At 40.3% G+C, this 14,034-nt stretch overlaps 1 protein-coding gene and 1 long non-coding RNA gene across 15 annotated transcripts in view; one reads left to right on the top strand and one right to left on the bottom strand.

Moving 5' to 3' along the window:
• The window catches only part of ADD3 (adducin 3), a 180,877-nt gene extending 173,422 nt beyond the window's left edge, over positions 1-7,455 (bottom strand). For 7 of the 14 annotated variants that reach the window (XM_069098925.1, XM_069098933.1, XM_069098926.1 and 4 more), the window contains exon 1: positions 7,255-7,455. The gene's annotated coding sequence lies outside the window, so the exon portion shown is untranslated. Of the gene's footprint in view, positions 1-5,054; positions 5,189-7,254 lie in introns of those variants that run through there. The other 7 variants (XM_069098921.1, XM_069098919.1, XM_069098920.1 and 4 more) reach the window with 5 other exon arrangements.
• On the top strand, positions 5,200-13,190 carry LOC138169462 (uncharacterized). Its single transcript, XR_011170360.1, has 3 exons — positions 5,200-5,321; positions 8,298-8,431; positions 8,920-13,190. It is a non-coding gene; the product is annotated as an uncharacterized lncRNA (long non-coding RNA).
• The last annotated feature ends 844 nt before the right edge of the window (positions 13,191-14,034 follow it).

Here is a 14,034-nt window from a genome sequence, read left to right as displayed (position 1 = left end):
TAAGAATATGAAAAAATGTTCTAACTCACTAGTGACTAGAGAAATGCAAATCAAAACAACTCTGAGGTACCACATGTCACTGGCCAGATTGGCTAAGATGACAAAACAGGAAAATGATAAATGTTGGAGAGGATGTGGAAAAATTGGAACACTAAAGCACAACTAATTGGTGGAATTGTGAACTGATCCAGCCATTCTGGAGAACAATCTGGAACTATGCCCAAAGGGCTATAAATAAGTGCATACCCTTTGACCCAGCAATATCACTTCTAGGTTTATATCCCAAAGAAGTCAGAGAAGTGGGAGGAAGCCCTGTATGTACAAAAATATTTATAGCAGCTCTTTTTGTGGTGGCAAAGATTTGGAAATCAAGGGGATGCCCATCAATTGGGGAATGACTGAACAGGTAGTAGTATGTGAATGTAATGGAATACTACTGTGCTATAAGAAATGAGGAGAGAGGCAGCTAGGTGGTACAGTGAATAGAGCACTGGCCCTGGAGTCAGGAGGACCTGAGTTCAAATCTAGCCTCAGCCATTTAACACAAAAACTAGCCATGTGACCCTGGGCAAGTCACTTAACCCCAAATGCCATCCAAAAAGCAAAAAAAAAAAAAAAAAAGAAATGAGGAACAGACAGACTTCATAATAACCTGGAGAGACTTATATAAACTGATGCTGATCAAGAAGAGCCGAACCAGGAGAAATCTGTACACAATCATAGACACAACGTATGTGTGACAACTAACTTCAATAGACTGGGCTCCTCTCAGCAACGTAAGATTATAAGACAACTCCAGAAGACTCATGATGGAAAGAAATATCCACATCCAGAGAAAGAGATGCAGAGTCTGAATGCAGACTGAAACAAACTACTTGTTGTGTTTTCTTTTTCTTGTTTTGTTTCCTTTTTCCTACTAATCATTCCAATAGTTATAATCCTTCTTTACAACCTGACTAATGATTAATGTGAAGATATTTGTAGATCCTATATTCAAGGGCATGCCGCCATGATGGGGGTGGGGGGAGAAAATTTGAAACTCAAGAGACCGTAAAACTGAATGTTGTACACTAACATCAAATAAACTAATTTAATTTTTTTTAAAATGAAAGCCAAGCCAAAGGCAGCTGAATTTCAGCCAGACAAGGACACATTTTGAGGCTTATTTGTTAATTCATTGGGTTCTCCTCTGTTAGATGCTAAGAGGTTTGTGTAAGATTTCACTCATTGTTTATGTCTATTTTGTTGATGATTAAGTTTACATTAAAATGTCTAACTAAATTTATTTTATAGTTAATTTGTTCTACATGCCAATTATCCTGTTGAGAGAGCAACACATTGAAATTTGTACCATTACCAGTTATTCCAAAGAATTTAAATGGTTTAGGACACAAGCAATAAAGTACATTGTTTTTGGTTTTGTGTTAAAATATAAAGAAAGCAGAAATAGGAGGTAAGTACTGTTGTATAAAAAAGTTTTAAGAAAATGCAATCTTTTGCTGATGGACATTAGCAACTAGAAGTTTCACACACTGAATCAATGAAAAAAATGAAGTAACAACATGATAGTAATATGTGCTTCAAAAATGCTTGATTTTTGTGGTACAGTGGATAAAACATTGGTCCTGAAATCAGGAAGACATGAGTGCAAATCTGGCTTTAGACATTTACTAGCTATGTGACCCTGGGCAAGGCATTTAACCCTGATTGCCTAAAAAATGCTTGATTCTAGAGGGCATTGTGCACAATGGGTGTGGGTATTGCATTATTACTAGACTAGCTAATAGCAGTGGCATTTACTACTGTCATCATTAAAACGTTTAATATGCTCAAGACTAAACTCTTCCTTCCATCATTCTATCTACACACAGGTTATTTCTATCAAAACATCATTTTCCAGAATCAAAAGTGAAGCCACTTAATGCAGATACATAAATCACTGTTAGAGATTTAGCTTTAATCTTCCACCTGAGTAATGTGTTTAAAAGGCTAATAATGCCTGACCATAGAAACCCGTTATGTGTTGTACAGAAAATTCCTACTTTGAGTCAGGGTTGGATTAGACAACCCTTAAGAATCCAACAGGTACTCTGAGTAGGTGATCAAGAGTCTTTTGCCTACCACAGAAAGGCTTTCCTTTGATTTTTAGTATTCTCTTTGGTGCCTATCAATAGTGGTGATATAACCTCTTTATCTCACAGGTAGCATGACACCTTTCCTTAAAAAGACATGCTATCAACTGATTACTACACACCAAACCGATAGGCTGATAATATTGTTTCCCAGAATTCTACACCCATTCTATATTGCTTCAAGTCATTTTAGCGTGATCTAAGGATTTTTATTTTACTTACACTACTTTTCATAGCCCTTCGGGAGTACTCGGAGCATAGCAGTCCTCTAAAGGTAAGAAAAAAATCAGAACTAACAAATGGCTTTGAGAACAGTAGCCTGCCTACATTCTGAATCTATGTTCTACTTTTCTACTCAGTCTTGTTTGGCTTTTTGACTCATGAAACCATTTATGCCAGATATGAGACTTACCACAGTCAGCAAAACACAAAAGCTGGGTGGTCACCACTTGTTACAGAGCTTTATTTTAGTCAGGGACATTGTTGGATGCATGTCATAGTCTATTAGTGTGTCAAAAGGCACTATGGTTTTGATTAAATATTTGATAATTCAATCCAGTGTCTACTGGCACTCACCCACACCTCATACTCTTCAGAGCTAAATTTTGTAGGAACAAGTGGTTAAATTTAGCAATGAGGTAGAAAACCTACGCTTTTCCCATTTTCTTTAGCAAGTCAATCATTTCTGTTTAAGACATACATACTATAAAGATACTCTTAGGACAGAAAGCACTTATTTTACAAGTATTACAATTTCCTAAGTAATATATTCCTAATGTATATGCAAGAACACAATAAAAAGCACCGTTTAAAGCTGGCTAGTTTGGTTTCTTTTTAAATTATCTAACAAAAAAAACCCTGAACAACAAATTATCTAACAGTATTAGATACCTGAGTGCATTAGACAACAAAGTACCATAAAATATAACAGGCCAGACTTAGAGTAAGGAAGGTCTGGGTTCAAGTCCTAAAGCTCCAGGGAAAGTTACTTAACCTATCAATGCCTCAAGGCTACTCTCTAAAATTAATAAGAGTTAGTTTAGCACTCAATCTGACCTTCGGGAGGGAGTTTCCATACAGATGAAATAAGAGATCCCCCTTGCCCCCCTCCATTCAAAACACACACTTAAAAAAAAAATTAAAGGCAAACCATCATGTGAGGCGCTGTGCTTAATAAGTGACACGTTTTAATATTTGGAAAATCATTTAAATACATTGTCTCATTTTATCTTTACAACAGTGGTAAGGTAAGTAATATAGGTATAACTATTCTCATTTTTACAAATAAAAAAACTGATGGAATTGCTTTTAGTCACTAGACTAGGAAGTGTGAGAGAAGACCCAAAGTCAGATGTGTCCAGCTTCACAGTCCAGTGGGTTCAATTCTATATCATGATTTGCTTATTAGTTAACAAAATGAAATCTTCGGAAAGCTGAAAATTGTAATTTTTAAAATGTAATTAACCGATCTCTCTGGTTATCCTTCCCTACTACACGCGATGAAACATTCACTTGCTTTAACAAAGAAAACTGAATTTTCTATCAGTTCAAGACTTGTTCCAAACGTTTCTACTAAAACTATAAAAGTAAACTGAATTCCAAATAAGAATAAACTGATAATGATTGCCAAGCCATCACCTCATCTTCAAGAGAGTACTCGAATTGAGCAAAGCACTTAAAAAAGATTTATTCTTCCCATAAATCAGAATGCTCCCCAAGAAGGTGGCCCAAGTCAAATCGAGTTCGAAATTGAATGGGGGAAATCTTACACTAACATTAAAGAACCTATCAATAAATGTAGTTATTTTATAATACTAATTTTAAATGATTACAGAGTGTTAACAACTGCACCCACTGTAATGGACCTTGCAGGTACACAGGTGGGCAGCGTTCCCTCAAACTTTCTATTTCATCAGTGCTGAGAAGAGCCCTTAACCCTAGACGATTTTCAGCAATTCGATTGGAAATGAGTAATTTTACTTACGCACTTCCCAAAGGTGACCTATTTGCAACCAAATCTCTGCACCAACATAGCTCACCTGAGGTCATTCCGGACATTTTCACTGGAGGAGCCCAACTTGCCCTAGTTGCCCATAGCCTTGCTTTGGATTATAAACCTTAACTTCAAATAGATGACCCATACGTAGGAACACAAGCAAATCAAATTTTCTGGGACCTCTTCCTTGTCATCCTGGGCAGAAAGCACAGCCTAATTTTGGGTGACTGGGGGACAGGGCTTTTTCTCCTTTGAAATACCTCTGTTGAAAGTTAAAGGAGGGAAAGGCTTTAACGTTCTCCCCTCACACTACCCTGCTTCATTTTCTTTTCGAAAAGCACCTTTTGCCTGGAATTGATCTACTTACCTAAAGCCTCAGCCCCCACCCACACGAACTTGAGGGGTTCGAGTCTTCTCCAGGCCCGGGGAACTAGAAAGCTTCGAGCACCCCCCCACCCACCCCAAGGAGGAACAAGTATTTGTCACCAAAGCTGCTGATCGGCTTTGGAAGATCACCCCACCGTGGGGGGGGCACCACCAGAAGTACGCACCAGCCAGAAGGTTATCCCCTTCCCACCCCCTCCCCAGCAGGCACACGCAGCCTCCCACCAGTCGGGGCCTCCACCCTCCCTGTTCAGGTGCTCTGGGGCTCGCGCCAGACCCAGCAGACTCTCTCACTCCCAGGGATTAGCAGCCCCCTCTTCCCCTGAGGGGAGGGGTGCTTACCTGAGGCCGTAAGGGGGCAACCAATAGGAAGCCAGCTCAGCGGCGCTCGCCCCCGTCCACGTCGCCCCCTCCCCTCGCTCGCGGCCCGACCCCCTGGCAGAGATTCCCCCCCTTTCCCCGCCACTCTCCCACCCCAGCCAACCGCGGCGCGGGAAGCGGGGCTAGGGCGCCTCCTCCTCCAGCGCTCCCCTCCGCATTACCTCGGGACGCGCAGCCGGCTTTGTGCTTCCCTCCCCGCGCCTCGGCTCCGGGCTGCTGAGGCTGCAGCCGCCTGATCTGCTGCTGCTGCCGCCGCCGCCGCCGCCGCCGCCCCTCCCCCGGGGAGGGGAGAGGAGGGAGGGGAGGGGCTGGGGGAGCGAGCGAGCGCGCGCCGGGCGCGGATCCCTCTCCACCAGGAAGCGGAGACACCTGGGTCGCAGCCACCTCCTCCTCCCCTGCTCCTCCTCCTCCTCCTCCTTCTTATGCGGGTTTGTTTTTTTTTAAAGCCCTCCCTTCCTCTCCTCTCACCCCCTTTCCTAGGCGACCGTTACGGACAGCTCACTCTGGCGGGACCGGCCTCCAAGGCTCGGTTCGCCCGCCCCCTCGGCCTGGCCCCGCCCCCTCGGGCTGCCCGGGCCCCGCCCCCTCCCTGCGTCTGGGCTCTGGACGGGGAGGGGGAGTGTGCCGCGGCGGAGCCCCCTCCCCTTCCCTCCTCTTTCCTCCCCTCCGCTCCTTCCTATCCCCTCCCCATTGGTCGGGCGCGCGTCCGCCTGCTAGTCCTTGGGGCCGAGGCGGCCTCTGGGATGGGGGCGGGGGCGGGGACGAGCCCGGCCGAAGAGGTTGCAGCAGCCCTGGGCGCCCCCTCCTGTTCTTAGGGCTAGGATGCATGCTCTGCCATCAAGTCCCCTCTGGGAGGGCCACCGCAGGGGCAATCTGAATGCGAGGGGACTGAGGCACCGAAAGCCCTCCCATCCGGGCCCTCGCTCCACCAGCCTGACTGCGCCCCCTCCCTCTGGCGCTGCTGCCTGGCGAGCGTGAGCGGGCATCGTTCCCAGATTCTGGCCACGCGCGTGGACTCACGCAGTGGAGGCAGTCTCTGCAGTCCTCCCCCGGGATCTGAGGCTAGGGGCTTCCGTCCCACACAGGAGAGAGAGACAGCAGAGACAGAGACAGCCTCCCCATTTTCAAATCTGTGCATTTCTCTGCCTGATGCGGAGCATCTGGGCTTATTTATCTGCTACGGAGATGCCCCTCTTTTCCTCTAATGGGCAAGTTACAAAAGCTACCTGCACCCCCATGGAAGGAAGTGAACTGAGACAGCAGTGCCACCTTTCAAAGCACACCTTGGGTCAGCCAAACTTTGTAACCTCGTAGTGGTCCCATAAAGTAATTTCAGGGGTGTGGCTCTACACGTGACACTCGATCAGCCACCTCAGGCAGGGCACGTTTTCTTCATAATCTTATCCTTGTAACAGAATTCCCATAGATGCACACCATGTCTAGCACACCCCCAGACTTGCACGTCCCTCACAAGTATATGTCTCCACAGGCACAAATAGATGTCTCCCACGCCCCACTAAGAGGCCCGCCCCTCCCTAGCTCTTTTCGGGTTGTTCTTATTCCTCCTGGGTCACATCCACCGAACTTATACTCTGCAAACTTCATTCCCACTGTCTCCCTTCGATCTCATAGGAAAGGTGACAATTCACTTTCCCTCCTCTCCAGCACAGATTCCTCACTTCAGTTCTGTCCCTCATTCCTCTCTCCCCGAATATCTTGCACCATCCCCTTCGTCAACTTCATCTCCTCCCTCTAAAAATGTGCTAATTAAGATGTAGTACCCTCTTCTTTCCAACATTTGAAGTGTGGAAAATGAAGCTAGTCTTGGCACAAGAAATGATTCATTTACCCTTCTCATTTTCTGACTCCCGTGGACTAGGGCTTTAGGAGTTTAACTCTGCCACAATTTTCCATCTTAAAACATACTGTATATATACATACATATATATATATATACCATACCACCATTATTATTGTAAATACCCTTAAAATGATTAGTGCTGTCTGTTCTAAAATACCAAGATTTGGAACATGCACATTTCATTTTAGATCTGCAGTGGTTAGAAGGGAGAAATACTGGGAGGGGCTTGGAATTTTCTTGCATTTAAAAAGCAAAAACGAAAAGCTTTGCATGCCACAGGATCAGCCTTTAAAAAAAAAAGAATATCATAAAAGTACCCCTATTGCAGCTACAATGTAATAATCTTCAAAATACAGGGTACTTTTTATTAGACAAATCTATAAGCCCCAAAAGGGAGACTGATCACATAATCCATTTTAAATATGTCTGTTGAGCAGTCTTTCGCATTAACATCCCCCTTCACACAATTTACTAGAGAAAGGAATTAAAGATCTGCTTACCTAACCTCCGTTCAAGGCTGTAATGTCCACTGTGTATGTTCGTGTGTGTATGTATGTCTTTCCTTCTTTAGGTGTGGATTCTGCAGTGCTGCACAGGAACACACTGCAGCTCCAGCGCTAGTCGCAACAGCACCATCAGCAGCAACTCCTCCAATACTGCCTGTAGTAAAGTGTGTTACTTAGCAGAGGCTCTACAGTTACCATTGGAGCTCACTGGGGAAAAGGAGAGTTCTGTCTTAAAGCTATGACTATTTTTTTCCCTCTAATATTTCTTCATAAGATGTGGAAAGGGTGGATGTGGAGATTTTTTTTGGACTGGGAAAAGCAATACAGCTGTAGGAGGTCAAAGTTAAAATTAACAAAGTGGTTGAGGCTAAAATTTAGTATGACTCAATGAAACACTGAAAACATTAGTTTTTAAGAGCCCTGCTAATTTCAAACACCGACAGGACAGAGTGAGATAATAAGGACACATGACCTGCAACTGCTGTGTATTTGAGGCCAATATTTAATTTCCTATCATTACTCAATAATGATGTATGCATAAAATGAACCTATGGAAGATTAAGTGCATGAATGGAGTCATAAAACTCCCATTCATGTATTTGGCAGTGATGGATATAAGTCCTATCACACATTTGTAAGCTTGAGACATTGAATGAATGACAATAGTAGGAAATATTATTGACAGATTTAAATTTCTACGCAGTGTTTTTACAACCATACAGCATATAGAATTAACAATGGAAAGATATATGTAATATCAGTATAGAATGAAATTAGATTAAAAACTACTGATGGATTATATTTTTGTAGCTATCCTAAAGATATTAAAAATTAAAGTAAACCAAGATCTCATAGCTATATTAACTTGTTTTAAGTGAAGGTGATGCTATATTAAGGCAGTTAATGTATGCTTGATGATATATGCAACTGTTGTGTGCACATTTTTTTTTCAGAATGACCTTTAGAGTCTGTATTTTGTATTTTAAATTTTGTCCTTAACATTCTACTAAGACAGGTTTATTACTTCTAATTTTCAGATGGTAAGTGAAGAAGAATGGGTACAAGATAAGAATAGAGGGATTAAAATCAAAATGTAGAACTTCAGATTCTGAATCTGATTCTACTCATGATATACTGTGCAACCTACTGTTTATGATCTATGTGACCTTGGGTAAGTAATTTTTATCTTTGAATCTTCAGATTCCTCATTTATAAAAAGAAGGGGTTGTAATAGATTACCTTCTATTACAGATCCAAAAATCTATCATTTTATAATAACCTATGGCTATCCAAGATCTGGGCTAAAATTGACTGAATTTGATCTTGGGTGCTATACTAAAAATATTAAACATCCCTTTGGTTTGTTTGATCTGACCATGGCTTTTTTCCTGGGAAAATTTCCAAATATCGTTTACATATTAATTTACATAAATGTGGTTAATAGCATCCTAAATTCCCACAGAAGCATCCAATGGAAAAAATGTCTATTAAATACAAGAAAACCCTTATTTCACCCCATAGAAAATGCAGAAGATACATAAGACTCACTGGAGCTCATAAATAAATGTAGGAAACACATAGAAGACACAAAATAACCTACAAACAAATAATACAATTCTCCACCTTCTTCAATAGGTCTTCCTTTTTTTTTTTTTTTAGCAGTACTGTAAAATCCTTCTGACTCAATACTACCCCCTGATTTGGACTCTTCTGAGAAAGACAACTTGAGATTGATGACAAAGCAGTATCCTGACATTCTGAAGAATCCCCTTGTTCCCTATGGTATTAATCAGTCACTTTTAAGTTTTCTGTGACACCCCTCAGTTTGGACTCCCACTCCCAAAGACAAACATACTTTGGAGCTGTTGGGCCCTTCTCTGTTCTGCCCAAGTAACTGGAGTCAGTGAGGGGAAGGAAAGTCCAGGTCTTCTGCTCTCTCCCACATCATGGAATCCCTTACTGGTCTCAACCTGCAAGGCCCACTCAAGAGGATGATACTCATGTCTTTTCAAGAAGTTTATTGTAAAAAAAAAAAAAAAACCAACTCCCTATCCCTCTCTAGAAGGCAGTACTTTGAACTCTTTTACTTGTCATTTTTTCTTGACCCTCAAGGCTGTTATTGTCCAAGGAATCTCTCTTCTTTAGCTAGAAGGCTAAATTATAGGATTGTGCTACCGAGGAAATTCTCTAACAAAGAGACACAGTTTCGAAAATGACATTTTCCATGAACTCCCCTTTAGGTCCATATGGGCAAGCACATGTAGGTCCATGATATTCCAACATGCCCCAAGCTGATGCCATTTCTTGAGTCAGGAAAGATCACTCTCAGGAATTCTGTTTTCATGTGCTTCTGCTCTGAGGTAGTCATTGATGGCTCCTAATTGGAGGATATCCTAGGAACTAGGTTTACTCTTAGCTTGCTATTCTCACAGGATCTTTTACTTACAAAAGCAAAATTGGGAAAGAAGCCAAAAAGGAACCGAACACATTCTTCAGCTCACTTTTATAGGTCAACACGAAAGATGACTCCTTCCAACAGAATCTATTGTCCCAAGATCTTATTGGAGTCAGCCTCAGTCACTAAATCCCTTTCCTGTAGGAAACTCCAAGGGACAGCTCCAAACCAAAACATTCTTCTCTGTAGGGAATAGCCTTCATTACTGAGACCAAATAAAGAATTTTCTTTTGTCCTCCTAAAAAGGTAATAACAAGACGTGTCTGTACCCTGTACAAAAAGACAAAAAATGATAGGGATTTAACAGAAATAGAAGACATTAAGAAGGGATGGTAAGAATATACAGAAAAGCTATACAAGAAAGACCTTAACATCAATGAAAACCACCATAGTGTGGTAACTGATCTAGAGTCAGACAACCTGAAGAATGAAGTCTAGTGGGCCTTAGGAAGCATTGCTAACAATAAGGCGCAGAATCTCAGGTGACAGAATTTCAACTTGAGTTATTTAAAAACCTGAAAGATGATGCTGTTAAAGCGTTGCTCTCAATATGCTAGCAAATTTGGAAAATTCAAATGGCCACTGGATTGGAAAAGATCATTTTACATCCCAATCCTAAAGGGCAAGGTCAAAGAATATTCAGATTACTGAACAGTGGCACTAATTTTGAATGCCAGCAAGGTTATGCTTAAGATTTTGCAAGCTAGGCTTCAGTAAAATGTGAATTAAGAATTACCAAAAAAGTAGACTGTTTTTTGAAGAGGCAGATGAACTAGAGACCAAATTGCCAACATTTACTGGATTATGGAGAAAACAAGGGAGTTTTAGAATAATATCTACTTCTGCTTCATTGACTACACTAAAGCCTTTGACTGTGGGGATCACAACAAAACGTGGCAAGTTCTCAAAGAGATGGGAGTATTAAATCATCTTACTTGTCTTCTGAGGAAGCTGTATGAAGGCCAAGAAACAACAGTTAGAAATGAACACAAAACAACTGATTGGTTTAAGATTAGAAAAGGAATATGACAAGGCTGCATATTGTTACCTTATTTAACTTATATGCAGAGTATATCATCCATAATGCCAGGCTGGATGAATCAAAAGCTAGAATTAAGGTTGCCAGGAGAAATATCAACAATCTCAGATATGTAAATTATTCTATTCTGATAACAGAAAGTGAAGAAAAATTATAGAAGCCTCTTGATGGTTCCTGGCGAACAGAGGGAGAAGAAATGGAAGTAGTGTCAGATTTTCTGTTCTCAGGCTCAAAGATCACTTCAGACAATGATTGCAGCCATGAAATTAAGACACTTGCTTCTTGGAAGGAAAACTATGTCAAATCTGGACAGCATACTAAAAAGCAGAGATATCGCTTTGCCAACAAAGGTCCAAATAGTCAAATCTATGATTTTTCCAGTATCAATATATGTCTGTTAGAGTTGAACTATAAGGAAGCTGAGTGCACAGAATCAACACTTTCAAATTGTGGTACTAGAGAAGACTTTTGAAAGTCCCTTGGACAGCAAGAAGATAAAATCAGTCAATATTTGAAGAAATTAATTCAGGATTTTCTCTGAAAGGCCAAATGTTAAAGCTTAAGCTTTGACCACATAATAAGAAAACAAGACTCATTGTAAAAGACCCTGATGCTGGGAAAGATTGAAGGTGAAAGAAAAAGGGGACAGATAGAGTGTCATGGAAATAATGCACATGAGCTTGGGAGACAGTGAAGGATAAAGGCATCTGGTGTTCTGTGTTCTATGGGGTCGCGAAGAATCTGACACAGTTGAAAAACAACAAATTTCCTGTACAGGGAGGAGGTATGGAGAATCAAAGGTTTTGTACTCTCTAACAGGAGAGAAGATATGGAAAATCAAAAAAATCTGGTAAGCTTATCAGATTGCTAGGGAACTCTCTTATATTATGATTCTAAATGATGTATCTTAGTTGCTTTATGTAGGTGCATCCAGCCCAAAGCTGTTTGTGGTCTCCATTGCCCAATCCCTTTATCTCCTCTACTCCATTTGTCCAAACACATACATATATACATATACATGCATGAAATTTCAATCTTATTTTATGGGTACCAGAGGAACTCACCATTTACAGATTAATCCTTTCATTAAATATGGAAGCATTTTCTTAAGCATATAATCATCAACCTAATTTAACTACTTTAGAATTTGGCATTTTATTATAGAAAACTTTCTTAAATCAGAGTCCACCTCTATTAATAAGAATACTAATCTAACATAGATATCTATAATATTGAATAATTAATAACTGAAGTATCTTTAGAGATGTAGCAAAAAGTTAAAGTTACATTCAACCATTCACTGCACATTTGGAGAATAAAAGGCAAACATTGGGAAAAATGCATAAACTAAATTTGCTATTAGGATTTATCCAAGTTGGGGGATAGGAGGGAAGGTTTTATATGGAGGAGAAATTTTTTTTTAATGAAATATGACAGCTGCATGCTTTAAAAAAAAAAAAGTAGTGCCATGGACAATTTTGTGTCTCTCTTCCTGACACTTGAGTTAGATATACTAACTAGCCAAACCTTCACCATCTTGAGCTTTAATTTCAAGATCCTAAACTCTTTGTCTAAGTCATTTGGTTTCATTAAGTCGCCATGGTGCTAAGATTTCTTTTAGTTTGGGTATTCAGACACACCTGCTAAGAGAAAGTTAATTTGGGAGCCATTTAAGAGTAAACATGGCAGAGGTTTAATTTTCACCTTTATAGCTGCCTCTTGGAAAGTTGAGAGCTTTGGATTAGACATGAATATTTTTCCTTAGGTTATGATTCTGCTTAAGTTGTATACCTGATGAGGAAGCTGATGTTGGTCTTATAGTCAATAGTCCCCAACTATTAGTCTCCAATTTCAAGAGAACTTGGTTTACAATCTAGACTATATTTTATATTAAACAGGATATAATTTGTATCTGACAGGACAGTTTATCATTTTAATGTTAACTTCCTCATGTAGGAAGAGAACCAAATGAAATTAATTTCTTAGTTCCCTTTATGTGTTTTTATTTATCTTCTACCCACATTGTGTTTTTTCTAACTACCTTCCTATGTGATAACTTCCATATAAAGAAATATATGGCAAATATATGGATCGTTCTGGATAAAAAACAAACGAGTCTTATATGATATAGGAGAGTGACTGTATCTAATATAGCTTTGTATTCTTCATTGCATGTGGTAGATACTTAATACGTACTTCTTAAATGTGTTCTTGAATGAATGAATAAAAATGCTTTTATCCAAAATATGGGGGCAGCTAGATGGTACAGTGAATAGAGCACTGGCCCTGGAGTCAGGAGGACCTGAGTTCAAATTCGGCCTCAGACACTTGACACAATTACTAGCCGTGTGACTTTGGGCAAGTCACTTAACCCCAATTCCCCTCCAAAAAAGCAAAAAAAAAAAAAAAAGGAATTAAAACCAAAATATGTAGTAAATTGAGAGAAATTGTATTAATAACCAATGATTTGGGGAGATCCAGAATTCTTCCTTTTTTCTAAAATTCTCATTTCAAGGCTCAGTCTCTGAAGGACATTGCTGATAATGAGATTAAATTAACTTTCTCCTCAATTTTGTTCAGACCCCACCCATGTGGTAAAGCCCATTATGTTCTACACAGGTATGGGTGGTGATATATTCTTTGTTTAGATTGTCCAAGGCTAGACAATTTAGAAATAAATCATATAATCAAACTTACATTTTCCCTCAGCCCCTCATTAGAATAGGCCCACTTCTCATTGTAATATTCTCTCTCTCATTAATTGTTAACCAATCAAAGTTGATTGCCATCCTCAGGAAAACCCACTTTTCTAAGGGCATATGAACCATGAATCCACTGTCATGATTTGCCTTTGGCATTTTATTGGTAACATGCTAGCATTATTAATAAAATTATTACCCAGAAACTATCTCAAACTTTCTAAATGTCACAAAATGGAGGCAGAGTTTTTGGCGGTTGCTTTTTGCTTGAATTATTGATATTTCCAGATTAACAATGATTCTCAGTCTCCCTTTAATAGTATAGTCCTGTGGTAAGAAAGGTAATCTGAGTCATGATACTTGACTTGCCTACATAAATCTCCATGCTACTTCAGAAGCCAAACCATAGGGAATGACTAGAACCCAGGACTTTTGACTACCATACTTGTATTCACTCTCAACATCCCAGAAAGTCCTTCCTTCCTTCCTTTCTTCCTTCCTTCCTTCCTTCCTTCCTCCCTCCCTCCCTCCCTCCCTTCCTTCCTTCCTTCCTTCCTTCCTTCCTTCCTTCCTTCCTTCCT

Source organism: Petaurus breviceps, unplaced genomic scaffold (assembly GCF_028583685.1).
Source record: "Petaurus breviceps papuanus isolate PSGF00001 unplaced genomic scaffold, PetGlider_PUasm1.0 37, whole genome shotgun sequence".
Classification (NCBI taxonomy): Eukaryota; Metazoa; Chordata; class Mammalia; order Diprotodontia; family Petauridae; genus Petaurus; species Petaurus breviceps.
The sequence above is the reverse complement of the archived record's forward strand: the minus strand, read 5'-3'. Positions and strand labels throughout refer to the sequence as shown.